Source organism: Pseudophryne corroboree, chromosome 11, assembly GCF_028390025.1.
Source record: "Pseudophryne corroboree isolate aPseCor3 chromosome 11, aPseCor3.hap2, whole genome shotgun sequence".
NCBI lineage: Eukaryota > Metazoa > Chordata > Amphibia > Anura > Myobatrachidae > Pseudophryne > Pseudophryne corroboree.
Window position 1 is genome coordinate 169461238 of NC_086454.1, and position 23334 is coordinate 169484571.

Here is a 23334-nt window from a genome sequence, read left to right on the forward strand (position 1 = left end):
CTCCCTAATGGATGAGGTTTCATGGTGTATTGGTAAACATTTTGGACTCTGAATCCATGATCTATATTTACATCTTGGTAGGTTCTATTGGTTTTGTTGTAAGTACAATACAGTTAATATCTCTGAGAAAGAAAATATCTATAAATTGCATAAATTAAGAATCTTACACACTGAGAGACAGGTTTATCTGTCATTTAATTCCTATAAAATGTATCCACTAAGAATCTTATACTCTGACAAAAAATGTACATGCTACCATATGAATGAGGTTTCATTGTGTACTGTTAACAATTCTGGACTCTGAAACCTATAATCTGTATAAAAATTTGGTAGGTCCTAATGGCTTTTTTTGTAAATACAATGTTATAATTATCTCTCTGATTATTATTCCTGTAACTTGTAGAAAATAAGATCTCACACTCTAAGAGAAAGTTGTATATGTGGTGTTAGAAGAAAGGTTCCATGGTGTAATGCTTAGCACTCTGGACTCTGAATCCAGTGATCTGAGTTCAAATCTCGGTGGGACCTGATGTGTTTTAGTACCTTCAGTTTAAGTTCTTGATTGACAGAAAGTCTTCTTTTTCATACATATAATAATTTTTTTAAATCACTGATTTTTGTAAATATGTACGAAAAGCTAAAAAAGGTAGTTATAGAAATGTATGTAATTATCTGAATTTTACTATATAACCCAAATAAGCGTTGATGTAAATATATGTACAATAATTGCAATAAAATGTGTCTTCTAAGAATGTAACATTTTAGAAAAAAATGTTTAGCTCTCCCTCATGAATGAGGTTTCTTGGTGTATTGGTAACCACTCTGATCTTTGAATCCAGTGATCTGTATTTAAATCTTGGTAGGTCCTATTGTTTTTTTGTAAGTACCGTTCAGTTTATATTTCTCTGAGAGTACATTCTAATAAAAACTGTTTAAATGCTTCCTCATGAATGAGGTTTCCTGGTGTATTTGTAACCATTTTGGACTCTGAATCCATGATTTGTATTTACATCTTGGTAGGTCCTATTGTTTTTTTGTAAGTATTATGCAGTTCATATCTCTGAGAAAGAAAATATCTATAAATTGCATAAATTAAGAATCATACACACTGAGAGACAGGTTTATCTGTAATATAACTCCAATAAAATGTAACCTCTAAGAATCTTACACTGTGAGAATTTTTTTTACATGCCACCATATGAATGAGCTTTTATGGTGTACTGTTAACAATTCTGAACTCTAAAACCAATAATCTGTATATTCAAATTGGTAGGTCCTAAAGGTTTTATTTGTAAATACAATGTAGTGCATATCTCTCTGAATGAATATTTCTGTATCTTGTAGAAATTAAGATCTTACACTCTGAGAGAAAGTTTTATATGTGGTATTAGAAGGGAGATTCCATGGTGTTATGGTTATCACTCTGTACTCTGAATCCAGTATATTGAGTTCAAATCTCAGTGGGACTAGGTGCATTTTAGTACCTTCAGTTTAAGTCCTTGATTGACAAAAACTTTTCTTTTTTATACATATAATACATTTTTTAAATCACCGATTATTGTAAATATGTACTAAAATCTAAAAAAAAGGTAGTTATAGAAATGTTTGTAATTATATGAATTTTACTGTGTAATCCAAATAAGCATTGATGTAAATACATGTACAATAACTTCAATAAAATGTGTCTTCTAAGACTCTAACATTTTAGAAAAAAATGTTTAGATGTTCCCTAATGAATGTGGTTTCTTGGTGTATTGGTAACCACTCCACTCTGATCTTTGAATACAGTGATCTGTATTTAAATCTTGGTAGGTCCTATTGGTTTTTTGTAAGTACCATTCAGTTCATATCTCTCTGAGAGTACATTCTTATAAAAATATTTAGATGCTCCCTAATGGATGAGGTTTCATGGTGTATTGGTAAACATTTTGGACTCTGAAGCCATGATCTATATTTACATCTTAGTAGGTTCTATTGGTTTTGTTGTAAGTACAATACAGTTCATATCTCTGAGAATGAAAATATCTATAAATTGCATAAATTAAGAATCTTACACACTGAGAGACAGGTTTATCTGTCATTTAATTCCAATAAAATGTATCCACTAAGAATCTTATACTCTGACAAAAAATGTACATGCTACCATATGAATGAGGTTTCATTGTGTACTGTTAACAATTCTGGACTCTGAAACCTATAATCTGTATAAAAATTTGGTAGGTCCTAATGGCTTTTTTTGTAAATACAATGTAATACTTTTCTCTCTGATTATTATTCCTGTAACTTGTAGAAAATAAGATCTCACACTCTAAGAGAAAGTTGTATAGGTGGTGTTAGAATAGTGCTTCCATGGTGTAATGATTAGCACTCTGGACTCTGAATCCAGCGATCTGAGTTCAAATCTCAGTGGGATCTGATGTGTTTTAGTACCTTCAGTTTAAGTTCTTGATTGACAGAAAGTCTTCTTTTTCATACATATAATAATTTTTTTAAATCACTGATTTTTGTAAATATGTACGAAAAGCTAAAAAAGTAGTTATAGAAAAGTATGTAATTATCTGAATTTTACTATATAACCCAAATAAGCGTTGATGTAAATATATGTACAATAATTGCAATAAAATGTGTCTTCTAAGAATCTAACATTTTAGAAAAAAATGTTTAGCTCTCCCTCATGAATAAGGTTTCTTGGTGTATTGGTAACCACTCTGATCTTTGAATCCAGTGATCTGTATTTAAATCTTGGTAGGTCCTATTGTTTTTTTGTAAGTACCGTTCAGTTTATATTTCTCTGAGAGTACATTCTAATAAAAACTGTTTAAATGCTTCCTCATGAATGAGGTTTCCTGGTGCATTTGTAACCATTTTGGACTGTGAATCCATGATTTGTTTTTACATCTTGGTAGGTCCTATTGTTTTTTTGTAAGTATTATGCAGTTCATATCTCTGAGAAAGAAAATATCTATAAATTGCATAAATTAAGAATCATACACACTGAGAGACAGGGTTATCTGTAATATAATTCCAATAAAATGTAACCTCTAAGAATCTTACACTGTGAGACATTTTTTTTACATGCCACCATATGAATGAGCTTTCATGGTGTACTGTTAACAATTCTGGACTCTGAAACCAATAATCTGTATATACAAATTGGTAGGTCCTAATGGTTTTATTTGTAATTACAATGTAGTACATATCTCTCTGAATTAATATTTCTGTATCTTGTAGAAATTAAGATCTTACACTCTGAGAGAAAGTTGTATATGTGTTATTAGAAGGGAGATTCCATGGTGTTATGGTTAGCACTCTGTACGCTGAATCCAGTAAATTGAGTTCAAATCTCAGTGGGACCAGGTGCATTATAGTACCTTCAGTTTAAGTCCTTGATTGACAAAAACTTTTCTTTTTTATACATATAATACATTTTTTTAAATCACTGATTATTGTAAATATATACTAAAATCTAAAAAAAGGTAGTTAAAGAAATGTTTGTAATTATATGAATTTTACTGTGTAATCCAAATAAGCATTGATGTAAATATATGTACAATAACTTCAATAAAATGTGTCTTCTAAGAATCTAACATTTTAGAATTTTTTTTATATGTTCCCTAATAAATGTGGTTTCTTGGTTTATTGGTAACCACTCCACTCTGATCTTTGAATACAGTGATCTGTATTTAAATCTTGGTAGGTCCTATTGGTTTTTTGTAAGTACCATTCAGTTCATATCTCTCTGAGAGTACATTCTTATAAAAATATTTAGATGCTCCCTAATGGATGAGGTTTCATGGTGTATTGGTAAACATTTTGGACTCTGAATCCATGATCTATATTTACATCTTGGTAGGTTCCATTGTTTTTTTCTTGTAAGTACAATACAGTTCATATCTCTGAGAAATAAAATATCTATAAATTGCATAAATTAAGAATCTTACACACTGAGAGACAGGTTTATCTGTCATTTAATTCCAATAAAATGTATCCACTAAGAATCTTATACTCTGATAAAAAAATGTACATGCTACCATATGAATGAGGTTTCATTGTGTACTGTTAACAATTCTGGACTCTGAAACCTATAATCTGTATAAAAATTTGGTAGGTCCTAATGGCTTTTTTTGTAAATACAATGTAATACTTATCTCTCTGATTATTATTCCTGTAATTTGTAGAAAATAAGATCTCACACTCTAAGAGAAAGTTGTATAGGTAGTGTTAGAAGAGAGGTTCCATGGTGCAATGGTTAGCACTCTGGACTCTGAATCCAGTGATCTGAGTTCAAATCTCAGTGGGATCAAGAGCTTAGTACCTTCGGTTTAAGTTCTTGATTGACAGAAAGTCTTCTTTTTCATACATATAATAATTTTTTTCAATCACTGATTTTTGTAAATATGTACGAAAAGCTAAAAAAGGTAGTTATAGAAATGTATGTAATTATCTGAATTTTACTATTTAACCCAAATAAGCGATGATGTAGATATATGTACAATAATTGCAATAAAATGTGTCTTCTAAGAATCTAACATTTTAGAAAAAAATGTTTAGCTCTCCCTCATGAATGAGGTTTCTTGGTGTATTGGTAACCACTCTGATCTTTGAATCCAGTGATCTGTATTTAAATCTTGGTAGGTCCTATTGGTTTTTTGTAAGTACCATTCAGTTTATATTTTTCTGTGAGTACATTCTAATAAAAACTGTTTAAATGCTTCCTCATGAATGAGGTTTCTTGGTGTATTTGTTACCATTTTGGACTCTGAATCCATGATTTGTATTTACATCTTGGTAGGTTCTATTGTTTTTTTGTAAGTATTATGCAGTTCATATCTCTGAGAAAGAAAATATCTATAAATTGCATAAATTAGGAATCATACACACTGAGAGACAGGTTTATCTGTAATATATTTCCAATAAAATGTAACCTCTAAGAATCTTACACTGTGAGAAAATTTTTTACATGCCACCATATGAATGAGCTTTCATGGTGTACTGTTAACAATTCTGAACTCTAAAACCAATAATCTGTATATTCAAATTGGTAGGTCCTAATGGTTTTATTTGTAAATACAATGTAGTGCATATCTCTCTGAATGAATATTTATGTATCTTGTAGAAATTAAGATCTTACACTCTGAGAGAAAGTTTTCTATGTGTTATTAGAAGGGAGATTCCATGGTGTTATGGTTAGCACTCTGTACTCTGAATCTAGTAAATTGAGTTCAAATCTCAGTGGGACCAGGTGCATTTTAGTACCTTCAGTTTAAGTCCTTGATTGACAAAAACTTTTCTTTTTTATACATATAATACATTTTTTAAATCACTGATTATTGTAAATATGTACTAAAATCTAAAAAAGGTAGTTATAGAAATGTTTGTAATTATATGAATTTTACTGTGTAATCCAAATAAGCATTGATGTTAATATATGTACAATAACTTCAATAAAATGTGTCTTCTAAGAATCTAACATTTTAGAAAAAAATGTTTAGATGTTCCCTAATGAATGTGGTTTCTTGGTGTATTGGTAACCACTCCACTCTGATCTTTGAATACAGTGATCTGTATTTAAATCTTGGTAGGTCCTATTGGTTTTTTGTAAGTACCATTCAGTTCATATCTCTCTGAGAGTACATTCTTATAAAAATATTTAGATGCTCCCTAATGGATGAGGTTTCATTGTGTATTGGTAAACATTTTGGACTCTGAATCCATGATCTATATTTACATCTTGGTAGGTTCTATTGGTTTTGTTGTAAGTACAATACAGTTAATATCTCTGAGAAAGAAAATATCTATAAATTGCATAAATTAAGAATCTTACACACTGAGAGACAGATTTATCTGTAATTTAATTCCAATAAAATGTATCCACTAAGAATCTTATACTCTGACAAAAAATGTACATGCTACCATATGAATGAGGTTTCATTGTGTACTGTTAACAATTCTGGACTCTGAAACCTATAATCTGTATAAAAATTTGGTAGGTCCTAATGGCTTATTTTTTTGTAAATACAATGTAATACTTATCTCTCTGATTATTATTCCTGTAATTTGTAGAAAATAAGATCTCACACTCTAAGAGAAAGTTGTATAGGTGGTGTTAGAGTAGAGCTTCCATGGTGTAATGATTAGCACTCTGGACTCTGAATACAGCGATCTGAGTTCAAATCTCAGTGGGATCTGATGTGTTTTAGTACCTTCAGTTTAAGTTCTTGATTGACAGAAAGTCTTCTTTTTCATACATATAATAATTTTTTTCAATCACCGGTTTTTGTAAATATGTACGAAAAGCTAAAAAAGGTAGTTATAGAAATGTATGTAATTATATGAATTTTACTATATAACCCAAATTAGCGTTGATGTAAATATATGTACAATAATTGCAATAAAATGTGTCTTCTAAGAATCTAACATTTTAGAAAAAAATGTTTAGCTCTCCCTCATGAATGAGGTTTCTTGGTGTATTGGTAACCACTCTGATCTTTGAATCCAGTGATCTGTATTTAAATCTTGGTAGGTCCTATTGGTTTTTTGTAAGTACCGTTCAGTTTATATTTCTCTGAGAGTACATTCTAATAAAAACTGTTTAAATGCTTCCTCTTGAATGAGGTTTCCTGGTGTATTTGTAACCATTTTGGACTCTGAATCCATGATTTGTATTTACATCTTGGTAGGTCCTATTGTTTTTTTGTCAGTATTATGTAGTTCATATCTCTGAGAAAGAAAATATCTATAAATTGCATAAATTAAGAATCATACACACTGAGAGACAGGGTTATCTGTAATATAATTCCAATTAAATGTAACCTCTAAGAATCTTACACTGTGAGAAAAATGTTTTAAAAGCCACCATATGAATGAGCTTTCATGGTGTACTGTTAACAATTCTGGACTCTGAAACCAATAATCTGTATATACAAATTGGTAGGTCCTAATGGTTTTATTTGTAAATACAATGTAGTACATATCTCTCTGAATGAATATTTCTGTACCTTGTAGAAATTAAGATCTTACACTGTGAGAGAAAGTTGTATATGTGTTATTAGAAGGGAGATACCATGGTGTTATGGTTAGCACTCTGTACGCTGAATCCAGTAAATTGAGTTCAAATCTCAGTGGGACCAGGTGCATTTTTGTACCTTCAGTTTAAGTCCTTGATTGACAAAAACTTTTCTTTTTTATACATATAATACATTTTTTTAAATCACTGATTATTGTAAATATGTACTAAAATCTAAAAAAAAGGTAGTTAAAGAAATGTTTGTAATTATATGAATTTTACTGTGTAATCCAAATAAGCATTGATGTAAATATATGTACAATAACTTCAATAAAATGCGTCTTCTAAGAATCTAACATTTTAGAATTTTTTTTTTATATGTTCCCTAATAAATGTGGTTTCTTGGTTGATTGGTAACCACTCCACTCTGATCTTTGAATACAGTGATCTGTATTTAAATCTTGGTAGGTCCTATTGGTTTTTTGTAAGTACCATTCAGTTCATATCTCTCTGAGAGTACATTCTTAGAAAAATATTTAGATGCTCCCTAATGGATGAGGTTTCATGGTGTATTGGTAAACATTTTGGACTCTGAATCCATGATCTATATTTACATCTTGGTAGGTTTTATTGGTTTTGTTGTAAGTACAATACAGTTCATATCTCTGAGAAAGAAATTATCTATAAATTACAAAAATTAAGAATCTTACACACTGAGAGACAGGTTTATCTGTCATTTAATTCCAATAAAATGTATCCACTAAGAATCTTATACTCTGACAAAAAATGTACATGCTACCATATGAATGAGGTTTTATTGTGTACTGTTAACAATTCTGGACTCTGAAATCTATAATCTGTATAAAAATTTGGTAGGTCCTAATGGCTTTTTTTGTAAATACAATGTAATACTTATCTCTCTGATTATTATTCCTGTAATTTGTAGAAAATAAGATCTCACACTCTAAGAGAAAGTTGTATAGGTAGTGTTAGAAGAGAGGTTCCATGGTGCAATGGTTAGCACTCTGGACTCTGAATCCAGTGATCTGAGTTAAAATAGTGATGAGCGAGGTTCGGTTTTACTCGGTTTTACTCGGTTTTACTCGGTTCTCAAAACGGCATCTTATTGGCTATCCAAAACACGTGACATCCGTGAGCCAATAAGATGCTGTTTTGAGAACCGAGTAAAACCGAGTAAAACCGAGTAAAACCGAATCCGCTCATCCCTAGTTAAAATCTCAGTGGGATCAAGAACTTAGTACCTTCAGTTTAAGTTCTTGATTGACAGAAAGTCTTCTTTTTCATACATATAATAATTTTTTTCAATCACTGATTTTTGTAAATATGTACGAAAAGCTAAAAAAGTTAGTTATAGAAATGTATGTAATTATCTGAATTTTACTATATAACCCAAATAAGCGTTGATGTAAGTATATGTACAATAATTGCAATAAAATGTGTCTTCTAAGAATCTAACATTTTAGAAAAAAATGTTTAACTCTCCCTCATGAATGAGGTTTCTTGGTGTATTGGTAACCACTCTGATCTTTGAATCCAGTGATCTGTATTTAAATCTTGGTAGGTCCTATTGGTTTTTTGTAAGTACCATTCAGTTTATATTTCTCTGAGAGTACATTCTAATAAAAACTGTTTAAATGCTTCCTCATGAATGAGGTTTCCTGGTGTATTTGTAACCATTTTGGACTCTGAATCCATGATTTGTATTTACATCTTGGTAGGTCCTATTGTTTTTTTGTAAGTATTATGCAGTTCATATCTCTGAGAAAGAAAATATCTATAAATTGCATAAATTAAGAATCATACACACTGAGAGACAGGTTTATCTGTAATATAACTCCAATAAAATGTAACCTCTAAGAATCTTACACTGTGAGAAAAATTTTTACATGCCACCATATGAATGAGCTTTCATGGTGTACTGTTAACAATTCTGAACTCTAAAACCAATAATCTGTATATTCAAATTGGTAGGTCCTAATGGTTTTATTTGTAAATACAATGTAGTGCATATATCTCTTAATGAATATTTCTGTATCTTGTAGAAATTAAGATCTTACACTCTGAGAGAAAGTTTTATATGTGTTATTAGAAGGGAGATTCCATGGTGTTATGGTTAGCACTCTGTACTCTGAATCCAGTAAATTGAGTTCAAATCTCAGTGGGACCAGGTGCATTTTAGTACCTTCAGTTTAAGTCCTTGATTGACAAAAACTTTTCTTTTTTATACATATAATACATTTTTTAAATCACTGATTATTGTAAATATGTACTAAAATCTAAAAAAGGTAGTTATAGAAATGTTTGTAATTATATGAATTTTACTGTGTAATCCAAATAAGCATTGATGTTAATATATGTACAATAACTTCAATAAAATGTGTCTTCTAAGAATCTAACATTTTAGAAAAAAATGTTTAGATGTTCCCTAATGAATGTGGTTTCTTGGTGTATTGGTAACCACTCCACTCTGATCTTTGAATACAGTGATCTGTATTTAAATCTTGGTAGGTCCTATTGGTTTTTTGTAAGTACCATTCAGTTCATATCTCTCTGAGAGTACATTCTTATAAAAATATTTAGATGCTCCCTAATGGATGAGGTTTCATTGTGTATTGGTAAACATTTTGGACTCTGAATCCATGATCTATATTTACATCTTGGTAGGTTCTATTGGTTTTGTTGTAAGTACAATACAGTTTATATCTCTGAGAAAGAAAATATCTATAAATTGCATAAATTAAGAATCTTACACACTGAGAGACAGGTTTATCTGTCATTTAATTCCAATAAAATGTATCCACTAAGAATCTTATACTCTGACAAAAAATGTACATGCTACCATATGAATGAGGTTTCATTGTGTACTGTTAACAATTCTGGACTCTGAAACCTATAATCTGTATAAAAATTTGGTAGGTCCTAATGGCTTTTTTTGTAAATACAATGTAATACTTATCTCTCTGATTATTATTCCTGTAATTTGTAGAAAATAAGATCTCACACTCTAAGAGAAAGTTGTATAGGTGGTGTTAGAATAGAGCTTCCATGGTGTAATGATTAGCACTCTGGACTCTGAATACAGTGATCTGAGTTCAAATCTCAGTGGGATCTGATGTGTTTTAGTACCTTCAGTTTAAGTTCTTGATTGACAGAAAGTCTTCTTTTTCATACATATAATAATTTTTTTAAATCACTGATTTTTGTAAATATGTACGAAAAGCTAAAAAAATTAATTATAGAAATGTATGAAATTATCTGAATTTTACTATGTAACACAAATAAGCGTTGATGTAAATATATGTACAATAATTGCAATAAAATATGTCTTCTAAGAATCTAACATTTTAGAAAAAAATGTTTAGCTCTCCCTCATGAATGAGGTTTCTTGGTGTATTGGTAACCACTCTGATCTTTGAATCCAGTGATCTGTATTTAAATCTTGGTAGGTCCTATTGTTTTTTTGTAAGTACCGTTCAGTTTATATTTCTCTGAGAGTACATTCTAATAAAAACTGTTTAAATGCTTCCTCATAAATGAGGTTTCCTGGTGTATTTGTAACCATTTTGGACTCTGAATCCATGATTTGTATTTACATCTTGGTAGGTCCTATTGTTTTTTTGTAAGTATTATGCAGTTCATATCTCTGAGAAAGAAAATATCTATAAATTGCATAAATTAAGAATCATACACACTGAGAGACAGGGTTATCTGTAATATAATTCCAATAAAATGTAACCTCTAAGAATCTTACACTGTGAGAATTTTTTTTTACATGCCACCATATGAATGAGCTTTCATGGTGTACTGTTAACAATTCTGGACTCTGAAACCAATAATCTGTATATACAAATTGGTAGGTCCTAATGGTTTTATTTGTAAATACAATGTAGTACATATCTCTCTGAATGAATATTTCTGTATCTTGTAGAAATTAAGATCTTACACTCTGAGAGAAAGTTGTATATGTGTTATTAGAAGGGAGATTCCATGGTGTTATGGTTAGCACTCTGTACGCTGAATCCAGTAAATTGAGTTCAAATCTCAGTGGGACCAGGTGCATTTTAGTACCTTCAGTTTAAGTCCTTGATTGACAAAAACTTTTCTTTTTTATACATATAATACATTTTTTTAAATCACTGATTATTGTAAATATGTACCAAAATCTAAAAAAAATGTAGTTATAGAAATGTTTGTAATTATATGAATTTTACTGTGTAATCCAAATAAGCATTGATGTAAATATATGTACAATAACTTCAATAAAATGTGTCTTCTAAGAATCTAACATTTTAGAATTTTTTTTATATGTTCCCTAATAAATGTGGTTTCTTGGTTTATTGGTAACCACTCCACTCTGATCTTTGAATACAGTGATCTGTATTTAAATCTTGGTAGGTCCTATTGGTTTTTTGTAAGTACCATTCAGTTCATATCTCTCTGAGAGTACATTCTTAGAAAAATATTTAGATGCTCCCTAATGGATGAGGTTTCATGGTGTATTGGTAAACATTTTGGACTCTGAATCCATGATCTATATTTACATCTTGGTAGGTTCCATTGTTTTTTTCTTGTAAGTACAATACAGTTCATATCTCTGAGAAAGAAAATATCTATAAATTGCATAAATTAAGAATCTTACACACTGAGAGACAGGTTTATCTGTCATTTAATTCCAATAAAATGTATCCACTAAGAATCTTATACTCTGACAAAAAATGTACATGCTACCATATGAATGAGGTTTCATTGTGTACTGTTAACAATTCTGGACTCTGAAACCTATAATCTGTATAAAAATTTGGTAGGTCCTAATGGCTTCTTTTTTTGTAAATACAATGTAATACTTATCTCTCTGATTATTATTCCTGTAATTTGTAGAAAATAAGATCTCACACTCTAAGAGAAAGTTGTATAGGTAGTGTTAGAAGAGAGGTTCCATGGTGCAATGGTTAGCACTCTGGACTCTGAATCCAGTGATCTGAGTTAAAATCTCAGTGGGATCAAGAACTTAGTACCTTCAGTTTAAGTTCTTGATTGACAGAAAGTCTTCTTTTTCATACATATAATAATTTTTTTCAATCACTGATTTTTGTAAATATGTACGAAAAGCTAAAAAAGGTAGTTATAGAAATGTATGTAATTATCTGAATTTTACTATATAACCCAAATAAGCGCTGATGTAAATATATGTACAATAATTGCAATAAAATGTGTCTTCTAAGAATCTAACATTTTAGAAATTTTTTTTTAACTCTCCCTCATGAATGAGGTTTCTTGGTGTATTGGTAACCACTCTGATCTTTGAATCCAGTGATCTGTATTTAAATCTTGGTAGGTCCTATTGGTTTTTTGTAAGTACCGTTCAGTTTATATTTCTCTGAGAGTACATTCTAATAAAAACTGTTTAAATGCTTCCTCATGAATGAGGTTTCCTGGTGTATTTGTAACCATTTTGGACTCTGAATCCATGATTTGTATTTACATCTTGGTAGGTCCTATTGTTTTTTTGTAAGTATTATGCAGTTCATATCTCTGAGAAAGAAAATATCTATAAATTGCATAAATTAAGAATCATACACACTGAGAGACAGGTTTATCTGTAATATAACTCCAATAAAATGTAACCTCTAAGAATCTTACACTGTGAGAAAATTTTTTACATGCCACCATATGAATGAGCTTTCATGGTGTACTGTTAACAATTCTGAACTCTAAAACCAATAATCTGTATATTCAAATTGGTAGGTCCTAATGGTTTTATTTGTAAATACAATGTAGTGCATATATCTCTGAATGAATATTTCTGTATCTTGTAGAAATTAAGATCTTACACTCTGAGAGAAAGTTTTATATGTGTTATTAGAAGGGAGATTCCATGGTGTTATGGTTAGCACTCTGTACTCTGAATCCAGTAAATTGAGTTCAAATCTCAGTGGGACCAGGTGCATTTTAGTACCTTCAGTTTAAGTCCTTGATTGACAAAAACTTTTCTTTTTTATACATATAATACATTTTTTAAATCACTGATTATTGTAAATATGTACTAAAATCTAAAAAAGGTAGTTATAGAAATGTTTGTAATTATATGAATTTTACTGTGTAATCCAAATAAGCATTGATGTTAATATATGTACAATAACTTCAATAAAATGTGTCTTCTAAGAATCTAACATTTTAGAAAAAAATGTTTAGATGTTCCCTAATGAATGTGGTTTCTTGGTGTATTGGTAACCACTCCACTCTGATCTTTGAATACAGTGATCTGTATTTAAATCTTGGTAGGTCCTATTGGTTTTTTGTAAGTACCATTCAGTTCATATCTCTCTGAGAGTACATTCTTATAAAAATATTTAGATGCTCCCTAATGGATGAGGTTTCATGGTGTATTGGTAAACATTTTGGACTCTGAAGCCATGATCTATATTTACATCTTAGTAGGTTCTATTGGTTTTGTTGTAAGTACAATACAGTTAATATCTCTGAGAAAGAAAATATCTATAAATTGCATAAATTTAGAATCTTACACACTGAGAGACAGGTTTATCTGTCATTTAATTCCAATAAAATGTATCCACTAAGAATCTTATACTCTGACAAAAAATGTACATGCTACCATATGAATGAGGTTTCATTGTGTACTGTTAACAATTCTGGACTCTGAAACCTATAATCTGTATAAAAATTTGGTAGGTCCTAATGGCTTCTTTTTTTGTAAATACAATGTAATACTTATCTCTCTGATTATTATTCCTGTAATTTGTAGAAAATAAGATCTCACACTCTAAGAGAAAGTTGTATAGGTGGTGTTAGAATAGAGCTTCCATGGTGTAATGATTATCACTCTGGACTCTGAATACAGCGATCTGAGTTCAAATCTCAGTGGGATCTGATGTGTTTTAGTACCTTCAGTTTAAGTTCTTGATTGACAGAAAGTCTTCTTTTTCATACATATAATAATTTTTTTAAATCACTGATTTTTGTAAATATGTACAAAAAGCTAAAAAAGGTAGTTATAGAAATGTATGTAATTATCTGAATTTTACTATATAACCCAAATAAGCGTTGATGTAAATATATGTACAATAATTGCAATAAAATGTGTCTTCTAAGAATCTAACATTTTAGAAAAAAATGTTTAGCTCTCCCTCATGAATGAGGTTTCTTGGTGTATTGGTAACCACTCTGATCTTTGAATCCAGTGATCTGTATTTAAATCTTGGTAGGTCCTATTGGTTTTTTGTAAGTACCGTTCAGTTTATATTTCTCTGAGAGTACATTCTAATAAAAACTGTTTAAATGCTTCCTCATGAATGAGGTTTCCTGGTGTATTTGTAACCATTTTGGACTCTGAATCCATGATTTGTATTTACATCTTGGTAGGTCCTATTGTTTTTTTTTGTAAGTATTATGCAGTTCATATCTCTGAGAAAGAAAATATCTATAAATTGCATAAATTAAGAATCATACACACTGAGAGACAGGGTTATCTGTAATATAATTCCAATAAAATGTAACCTCTAAGAATCTTACACTGTGAGAAAATTTTTTTAAATGCCACCATATGAATGAGCTTTCATGGTGTACTGTTAACAATTCTGGACTCTTTAACCAATAATCTGTATATACAAATTGGTAGGTCCTAATGGTTTTATTTGTAAATACAATGTAGTACATATCTCTCTGAATGAATATTTCTGTATCTTGTAGAAATTAAGATCTTACACTCTGAGAGAAAGTTGTATATGTGTTATTAGAAGGGAGATTCCATGGTGTTATGGTTAGCACTCTGTACGCTGAATCCAGTAAATTGAGTTCAAATCTCAGTGGGACCAGGTGCATTTTAGTACCTTCAGTTTAAGTCCTTGATTGACAAAAACTTTTCTTTTTTATACATATAATACATTTTTTTAAATCACTGATTATTGTAAATATGTACTAAAATCTAAAAAAAAGGTAGTTAAAGAAATGTTTGTAATTATATGAATTTTACTGTGTAATCCAAATAAGCATTGATGTAAATATATGTACAATAACTTCAATAAAATGTGTCTTCTAAGAATCTAACATTTTAGAATTTTTTTTATGTTTCCTAATAAATGTGGTTTCTTGGTTGATTGGTAACCACTCCACTCTGATCTTTGAATACAGTGATCTGTATTTAAATCTTGGTAGGTCCTATTGGTTTTTTGTAAGTACCACTCAGTTCATATCTCTCTGAGAGTACATTCTTAGAAAAATATTTAGATCCTCCCTAATGGATGAGGTTTCATGGTGTATTGGTAAACATTTTGGACTCTGAATCCATGATCTATATTTACATCTTGGTAGGTTCTATTGGTTTTGTTGTAAGTACAATACAGTTCATATCTCTGAGAAAGAAAATATCTATAAATTGCATAAATTAAGAATCTTACACACTGAGAGACAGGTTTATCTGTCATTTAATTCCAATAAAATGTATCCACTAAGAATCTTATACTCTGACAAAAAATGTACATGCTACCATATGAATGAGGTTTCATTGTGTACTGTTAACAATTCTGGACTCTGAAACCTATAATCTGTATAAAAATTTGGTAGGTCCTAATGGCTTTTTTTGTAAATACAATGTAATACTTATCTCTCTGATTATTATTCCTGTAATTTGTAGAAAATAAGATCTCACACTCTAAGAGAAAGTTGTATAGGTGGTGTTAGAATAGAGCTTCCATGGTGTAATGATTAGCACTCTGGACTCTGAATCCAGCGATCTGAGTTCAAATCTCAGTGGGATCTGATGTGTTTTAGTACCTTCAGTTTAAGTTCTTGATTGACAGAAAGTCTTCTTTTTCATACATATAATAATTTTTTTAAATCACTGATTTTTGTAAATATGTACGAAAAGCTAAAAAAATTAATTATAGAAATGTATGAAATTATCTGAATTTTACTATGTAACACAAATAAGCGTTGATGTAAATATATGTACAATAATTGCAATAAAATATGTCTTCTAAGAATCTAACATTTTAGAAAAAAATGTTTAGCTCTCCCTCATGAATGAGGTTTCTTGGTGTATTGGTAACCACTCTGATCTTTGAATCCAGTGATCTGTATTTAAATCTTGGTAGGTCCTATTGTTTTTTTGTAAGTACCGTTCAGTTTATATTTCTCTGAGAGTACATTCTTATAAAAACTGTTTAAATGCTTCCTCATGAATGAGGTTTCCTGGTGTATTTGTAACCATTTTGGACTCTGAATCCATGATTTGTATTTACATCTTGGTAGGTCCTATTGTTTTTTTGTAAGTATTATGCAGTTCATATCTCTGAGAAAGAAAGTAGCTATAAATTGCATAAATTAAGAATCATACACACTGAGAGATAGGGTTATCTGTAATATAATTCCAATAAAATGTAACCTCTAAGAATCTTACACTGTGAGAATTTTTTTTTACATGCCACCATATGAATGAGCTTTCATGGTGTACTGTTAACAATTCTGGACTCTGAAACCAATAATCTGTATATACAAATTGGTAGGTCCTAATGGTTTTATTTGTAAATACAATGTAGTACATATCTCTCTGAATGAATATTTCTGTATCTTGTAGAAATTAAGATCTTACACTCTGAGAGAAAGTTGTATATGTGTTATTAGAAGGGAGATTCCATGGTGTTATGGTTAGCACTCTGTACGCTGAATCCAGTAAATTGAGTTCAAATCTCAGTGGGACCAGGTGCATTTTAGTACCTTCAGTTTAAGTCCTTGATTGACAAAAACTTTTCTTTTTTATACATATAATACATTTTTTTAAATCACTGATTATTGTAAATATGTACTAAAATCTAAAAAAAAGGTAGTTATAGAAATGTTTGTAATTATATGAATTTTACTGTGTAATCCAAATAAGCATTGATGTAAATATATGTACAATAACTTCAATAAAATGTGTCTTCTAAGAATCTAACATTTTAGAATTTTTTTTATATGTTCCCTAATAAATGTGGTTTCTTGGTTTATTGGTAACCACTCCACTCTGATCTTTGAATACAGTGATCTGTATTTAAATCTTGGTAGGTCCTATTGGTTTTTTGTAAGTACCATTCAGTTCATATCTCTCTGAGAGTACATTCTTATAAAAATATTTAGATGCTCCCTAATGGATGAGGTTTCATGGTGTATTGGTAAACATTTTGGACTCTGAATCCATGATCTATATTTACATCTTGGTAGGTTCCATTGTTTTTTTCTTGTAAGTACAATACAGTTCATATCTCTGAGAAATAAAATATCTATAAATTGCATAAATTAAGAATCTTACACACTGAGAGACAGGTTTATCTGTCATTTAATTCCAATAAAATGTATCCACTAAGAATCTTATACTCTGACAAAAAAAATGTACATGCTACCATATGAATGAGGTTTCATTGTATACTGTTAACAATTCTGGACTCTGAAACCTATAATCTGTATAAAAATTTGGTAGGTCCTAATGGCTTTTTTTGTAAATACAATGTAATACTTATCTCTCTGATTATTGTTCCTGTAATTTGTAGAAAATAAGATCTCACACTCTAAGAGAAAGTTGTATAGGGAGTGTTAGAAGAGAGGTTCCATGGTGCAATGGTTAGCACTCTGGACTCTGAATCCAGTGATCTGAGTTCAAATCTCAGTGGGATCAAGAACTTAGTACCTTCAGTTTAAGTTCTTGATTGACAGAAAGTCTTCTTTTTCATACATATAATAATTTTTTTTGAATCACTGATTTTTGTAAATATGTACGAAAAGCTAAAAAAGGTAGTTACAGAAATGTATGTATTTATCTGAATTTTACTATATAACCCAAATAAGCATTGATGTAAATATATGTACAATAATTGCAATAAAATGTGTCTTCTAAGATTCTAACATTTTAGAAAAAAATGTTTAACTCTCCCTCATGAATAAGGTTTCTTGGTGTATTGGTAACCACTCTGATCTTTGAATCCAGTGATCTGTATTTAAATCTTGGTAGGTCCTATTGGTTTTTTGTAAGTACCGTTCAGTTTATATTTCTCTGAGAGTACATTCTAATAAAAACTGTTTAAATGCTTCCTCATGAATGAGGTTTCCTGGTGTATTTGTAACCATTTTGGACTCTGAATCCATGATTTGTATTTACATCTTGGTAGGTCCTATTGTTTTTTTGTAAGTATTATGCAGTTCATATCTCTGAGAAAGAAAATATCTATAAATTGCATAAATTAAGAATCATACACACTGAGAGACAGGGTTATCTGTAATATAATTCCAATTAAATGTAACCTCTAAGAATCTTACACTGTGAGAAACATTTTTTAAATGCCACCATATGAATGAGCTTTCATGGTGTACTGTTAACAATTCTGGACTCTGAAACCAATAATCTGTATATACAAATTGGTAGGTCCTAATGGTTTTATTTGTAAATACAATGTAGTACATATCTCTCTGAATGAATATTTCTGTATCTTGTAGAAATTAAGATCTTACACTCTGAGAGAAAGTTGTATATGTGTTATTAGAAGGGAGATTCCATGGTGTTATGGTTAGCACTCTGTACGCTGAATCCAGTAAATTGAGTTCAAATCTCAGTGGGACCAGGTGCATTTTAGTACCTTCAGTTTAAGTCCTTGATTGACAAAAACTTTTCTTTTTTATACATATAATACATTTTTTTAAATCACTGATTATTGTAAATATGTACTAAAATCTAAAAAAAAGGTAGTTATAGAAATGTTTGTAATTATATGAATTTTACTGTGTAATCCAAATAAGCATTGATGTAAATATATGTACAATAACTTCAATAAAATGTGTCTTCTAAGAATCTAACATTTTAGAATTTTTTTTATATGTTCCCTAATAAATGTGGTTTCTTGGTTTATTGGTAACCACTCCACTCTGATCTTTGAATACAGTGATCTGTATTTAAATCTTGGTAGGTCCTATTGGTTTTTTGTAAGTACCATTCAGTTCATATCTCTCTGAGAGTACATTCTTAGAAAAATATTTAGATGCTCCCTAATGGATGAGGTTTCATGGTGTATTGGTAAACATTTTGGACTCTGAATCCATGATCTATATTTACATCTTGGTAGGTTCCATTGTTTTTTTCTTGTAAGTACAATACAGTTCATATCTCTGAGAAAGAAAATATCTATAAATTGCATAAATTAAGAATCTTACACACTGAGAGACAGGTTTATCTGTCATTTAATTCCAATAAAATGTATCCACTAAGAATCTTATACTCTGACAAAAAATGTACATGCTACCATATGAATGAGGTTTCATTGTGTACTGTTAACAATTCTGGACTCTGAAACCTATAATCTGTATAAAAATTTGGTAGGTCCTAATGGCTTCTTTTTTTGTAAATACAATGTAATACTTATCTCTCTGATTATTATTCCTGTAATTTGTAGAAAATAAGATCTCACACTCTAAGAGAAAGTTGTATAGGTAGTGTTAGAAGAGAGGTTCCATGGTGCAATGGTTAGCACTCTGGACTCTGAATCCAGTGATCTGAGTTAAAATCTCAGTGGGATCAAGAACTTAGTACCTTCAGTTTAAGTTCTTGATTGACAGAAAGTCTTCTTTTTCATACATATAATAATTTTTTTCAATCACTGATTTTTGTAAATATGTACGAAAAGCTAAAAAAGGTAGTTATAGAAATGTATGTAATTATCTGAATTTTACTATATAACCCAAATAAGCGCTGATGTAAATATATGTACAATAATTGCAATAAAATGTGTCTTCTAAGAATCTAACATTTTAGAAATTTTTTTTAACTCTCCCTCATGAATGAGGTTTCTTGGTGTATTGGTAACCACTCTGATCTTTGAATCCAGTGATCTGTATTTAAATCTTGGTAGGTCCTATTGGTTTTTTGTAAGTACCGTTCAGTTTATATTTCTCTGAGAGTACATTCTAATAAAAACTGTTTAAATGCTTCCTCATGAATGAGGTTTCCTGGTGTATTTGTAACCATTTTGGACTCTGAATCCATGATTTGTATTTACATCTTGGTAGGTCCTATTGTTTTTTTGTAAGTATTATGCAGTTCATATCTCTGAGAAAGAAAATATCTATAAATTGCATAAATTAAGAATCATACACACTGAGAGACAGGTTTATCTGTAATATAACTCCAATAAAATGTAACCTCTAAGAATCTTACACTGTGAGAAAAATTTTTACATGCCACCATATGAATGAGCTTTCATGGTGTACTGTTAACAATTCTGAACTCTAAAACCAATAATCTGTATATTCAAATTGGTAGGTCCTAATGGTTTTATTTGTAAATACAATGTAGTGCATATATCTCTGAATGAATATTTCTGTATCTTGTAGAAATTAAGATCTTACACTCTGAGAGAAAGTTTTATATGTGTTATTAGAAGGGAGATTCCATGGTGTTATGGTTAGCACTCTGTACTCTGAATCCAGTAAATTGAGTTCAAATCTCAGTGGGACCAGGTGCATTTTAGTACCTTCAGTTTAAGTCCTTGATTGACAAAAACTTTTCTTTTTTATACATATAATACATTTTTTAAATCACTGATTATTGTAAATATGTACTAAAATCTAAAAAAGGTAGTTATAGAAATGTTTGTAATTATATGAATTTTACTGTGTAATCCAAATAAGCATTGATGTTAATATATGTACAATAACTTCAATAAAATGTGTCTTCTAAGAATCTAACATTTTAGAAAAAAATGTTTAGATGTTCCCTAATGAATGTGGTTTCTTGGTGTATTGGTAACCACTCCACTCTGATCTTTGAATACAGTGATCTGTATTTAAATCTTGGTAGGTCCTATTGGTTTTTTGTAAGTACCATTCAGTTCATATATCTCTGAGAGTACATTCTTATAAAAATATTTAGATGCTCCCTAATGGATGAGGTTTCATGGTGTATTGGTAAACATTTTGGACTCTGAAGCCATGATCTATATTTACATCTTAGTAGGTTCTATTGGTTTTGTTGTAAGTACAATACAGTTAATATCTCTGAGAAAGAAAATATCTATAAATTGCATAAATTTAGAATCTTACACACTGAGAGACAGGTTTATCTGTCATTTAATTCCAATAAAATGTATCCACTAAGAATCTTATACTCTGACAAAAAATGTACATGCTACCATATGAATGAGGTTTCATTGTGTACTGTTAACAATTCTGGACTCTGAAACCTATAATCTGTATAAAAATTTGGTAGGTCCTAATGGCTTCTTTTTTTGTAAATACAATGTAATACTTATCTCTCTGATTATTATTCCTGTAATTTGTAGAAAATAAGATCTCACACTCTAAGAGAAAGTTGTATAGGTGGTGTTAGAATAGAGCTTCCATGGTGTAATGATTATCACTCTGGACTCTGAATACAGCGATCTGAGTTCAAATCTCAGTGGGATCTGATGTGTTTTAGTACCTTCAGTTTAAGTTCTTGATTGACAGAAAGTCTTCTTTTTCATACATATAATAATTTTTTTAAATCACTGATTTTTGTAAATATGTACGAAAAGCTAAAAAAGGTAGTTATAGAAATGTATGTAATTATCTGAATTTTACTATATAACCCAAATAAGCGTTGATGTAAATATATGTACAATAATTGCAATAAAATGTGTCTTCTAAGAATCTAACATTTTAGAAAAAAATGTTTAGCTCTCCCTCATGAATGAGGTTTCTTGGTGTATTGGTAACCACTCTGATCTTTGAATCCAGTGATCTGTATTTAAATCTTGGTAGGTCCTATTGGTTTTTTGTAAGTACCGTTCAGTTTATATTTCTCTGAGAGTACATTCTAATAAAAACTGTTTAAATGCTTCCTCATGAATGAGGTTTCCTGGTGTATTTGTAACCATTTTGGACTCTGAATCCATGATTTGTATTTACATCTTGGTAGGTCCTATTGTTTTTTTTTGTAAGTATTATGCAGTTCATATCTCTGAGAAAGAAAATATCTATAAATTGCATAAATTAAGAATCATACACACTGAGAGACAGGGTTATCTGTAATATAATTCCAATAAAATGTAACCTCTAAGAATCTTACACTGTGAGAAAAAATTTTTAAATGCCACCATATGAATGAGCTTTCATGGTGTACTGTTAACAATTCTGGACTCTTTAACCAATAATCTGTATATACAAATTGGTAGGTCCTAATGGTTTTATTTGTAAATACAATGTAGTACATATCTCTCTGAATGAATATTTCTGTATCTTGTAGAAATTAAGATCTTACACTCTGAGAGAAAGTTGTATATGTGTTATTAGAAGGGAGATTCCATGGTGTTATGGTTAGCACTCTGTACGCTGAATCCAGTAAATTGAGTTCAAATCTCAGTGGGACCAGGTGCATTTTAGTACCTTCAGTTTAAGTCCTTGATTGACAAAAACTTTTCTTTTTTATACATATAATACATTTTTTTAAATCACTGATTATTGTAAATATGTACTAAAATCTAAAAAAAAGGTAGTTAAAGAAATGTTTGTAATTATATGAATTTTACTGTGTAATCCAAATAAGCATTGATGTAAATATATGTACAATAACTTCAATAAAATGTGTCTTCTAAGAATCTAACATTTTAGAATTTTTTTTATGTTTCCTAATAAATGTGGTTTCTTGGTTGATTGGTAACCACTCCACTCTGATCTTTGAATACAGTGATCTGTATTTAAATCTTGGTAGGTCCTATTGGTTTTTTGTAAGTACCACTCAGTTCATATCTCTCTGAGAGTACATTCTTAGAAAAATATTTAGATGCTCCCTAATGGATGAGGTTTCATGGTGTATTGGTAAACATTTTGGACTCTGAATCCATGATCTATATTTACATCTTGGTAGGTTCTATTGGTTTTGTTGTAAGTACAATACAGTTCATATCTCTGAGAAAGAAAATATCTATAAATTGCATAAATTAAGAATCTTACACACTGAGAGACAGGTTTATCTGTCATTTAATTCCAATAAAATGTATCCACTAAGAATCTTATACTCTGACAAAAAATGTACATGCTACCATATGAATGAGGTTTCATTGTGTACTGTTAACAATTCTGGACTCTGAAACCTATAATCTGTATAAAAATTTGGTAGGTCCTAATGGCTTTTTTTGTAAATACAATGTAATACTTATCTCTCTGATTATTATTCCTGTAATTTGTAGAAAATAAGATCTCACACTCTAAGAGAAAGTTGTATAGGTGGTGTTAGAATAGAGCTTCCATGGTGTAATGATTAGCACTCTGGACTCTGAATCCAGCGATCTGAG

General features: G+C 30.1%; 5 non-coding genes across 5 annotated transcripts; all 5 read left to right on the forward strand.

Annotated features, from left to right (window-relative positions):
* Positions 1–456: 456 nt before the first annotated feature.
* On the forward strand, positions 457–528 carry TRNAQ-CUG (transfer RNA glutamine (anticodon CUG)). Its single transcript has one exon. It is a non-coding gene; the product is annotated as a tRNA-Gln (tRNA).
* A 3703-nt stretch (positions 529–4231) lies between these two features.
* On the forward strand, positions 4232–4303 carry TRNAQ-CUG (transfer RNA glutamine (anticodon CUG)). Its single transcript has one exon. It is a non-coding gene; the product is annotated as a tRNA-Gln (tRNA).
* Positions 4304–11958: 7655 nt separating this feature from the next.
* On the forward strand, positions 11959–12030 carry TRNAQ-CUG (transfer RNA glutamine (anticodon CUG)). Its single transcript has one exon. It is a non-coding gene; the product is annotated as a tRNA-Gln (tRNA).
* A 5591-nt stretch (positions 12031–17621) lies between these two features.
* Positions 17622–17693, forward strand: TRNAQ-CUG (transfer RNA glutamine (anticodon CUG)). Its single transcript has one exon. It is a non-coding gene; the product is annotated as a tRNA-Gln (tRNA).
* A 1818-nt stretch (positions 17694–19511) lies between these two features.
* On the forward strand, positions 19512–19583 carry TRNAQ-CUG (transfer RNA glutamine (anticodon CUG)). Its single transcript has one exon. It is a non-coding gene; the product is annotated as a tRNA-Gln (tRNA).
* The last annotated feature ends 3751 nt before the right edge of the window (positions 19584–23334 follow it).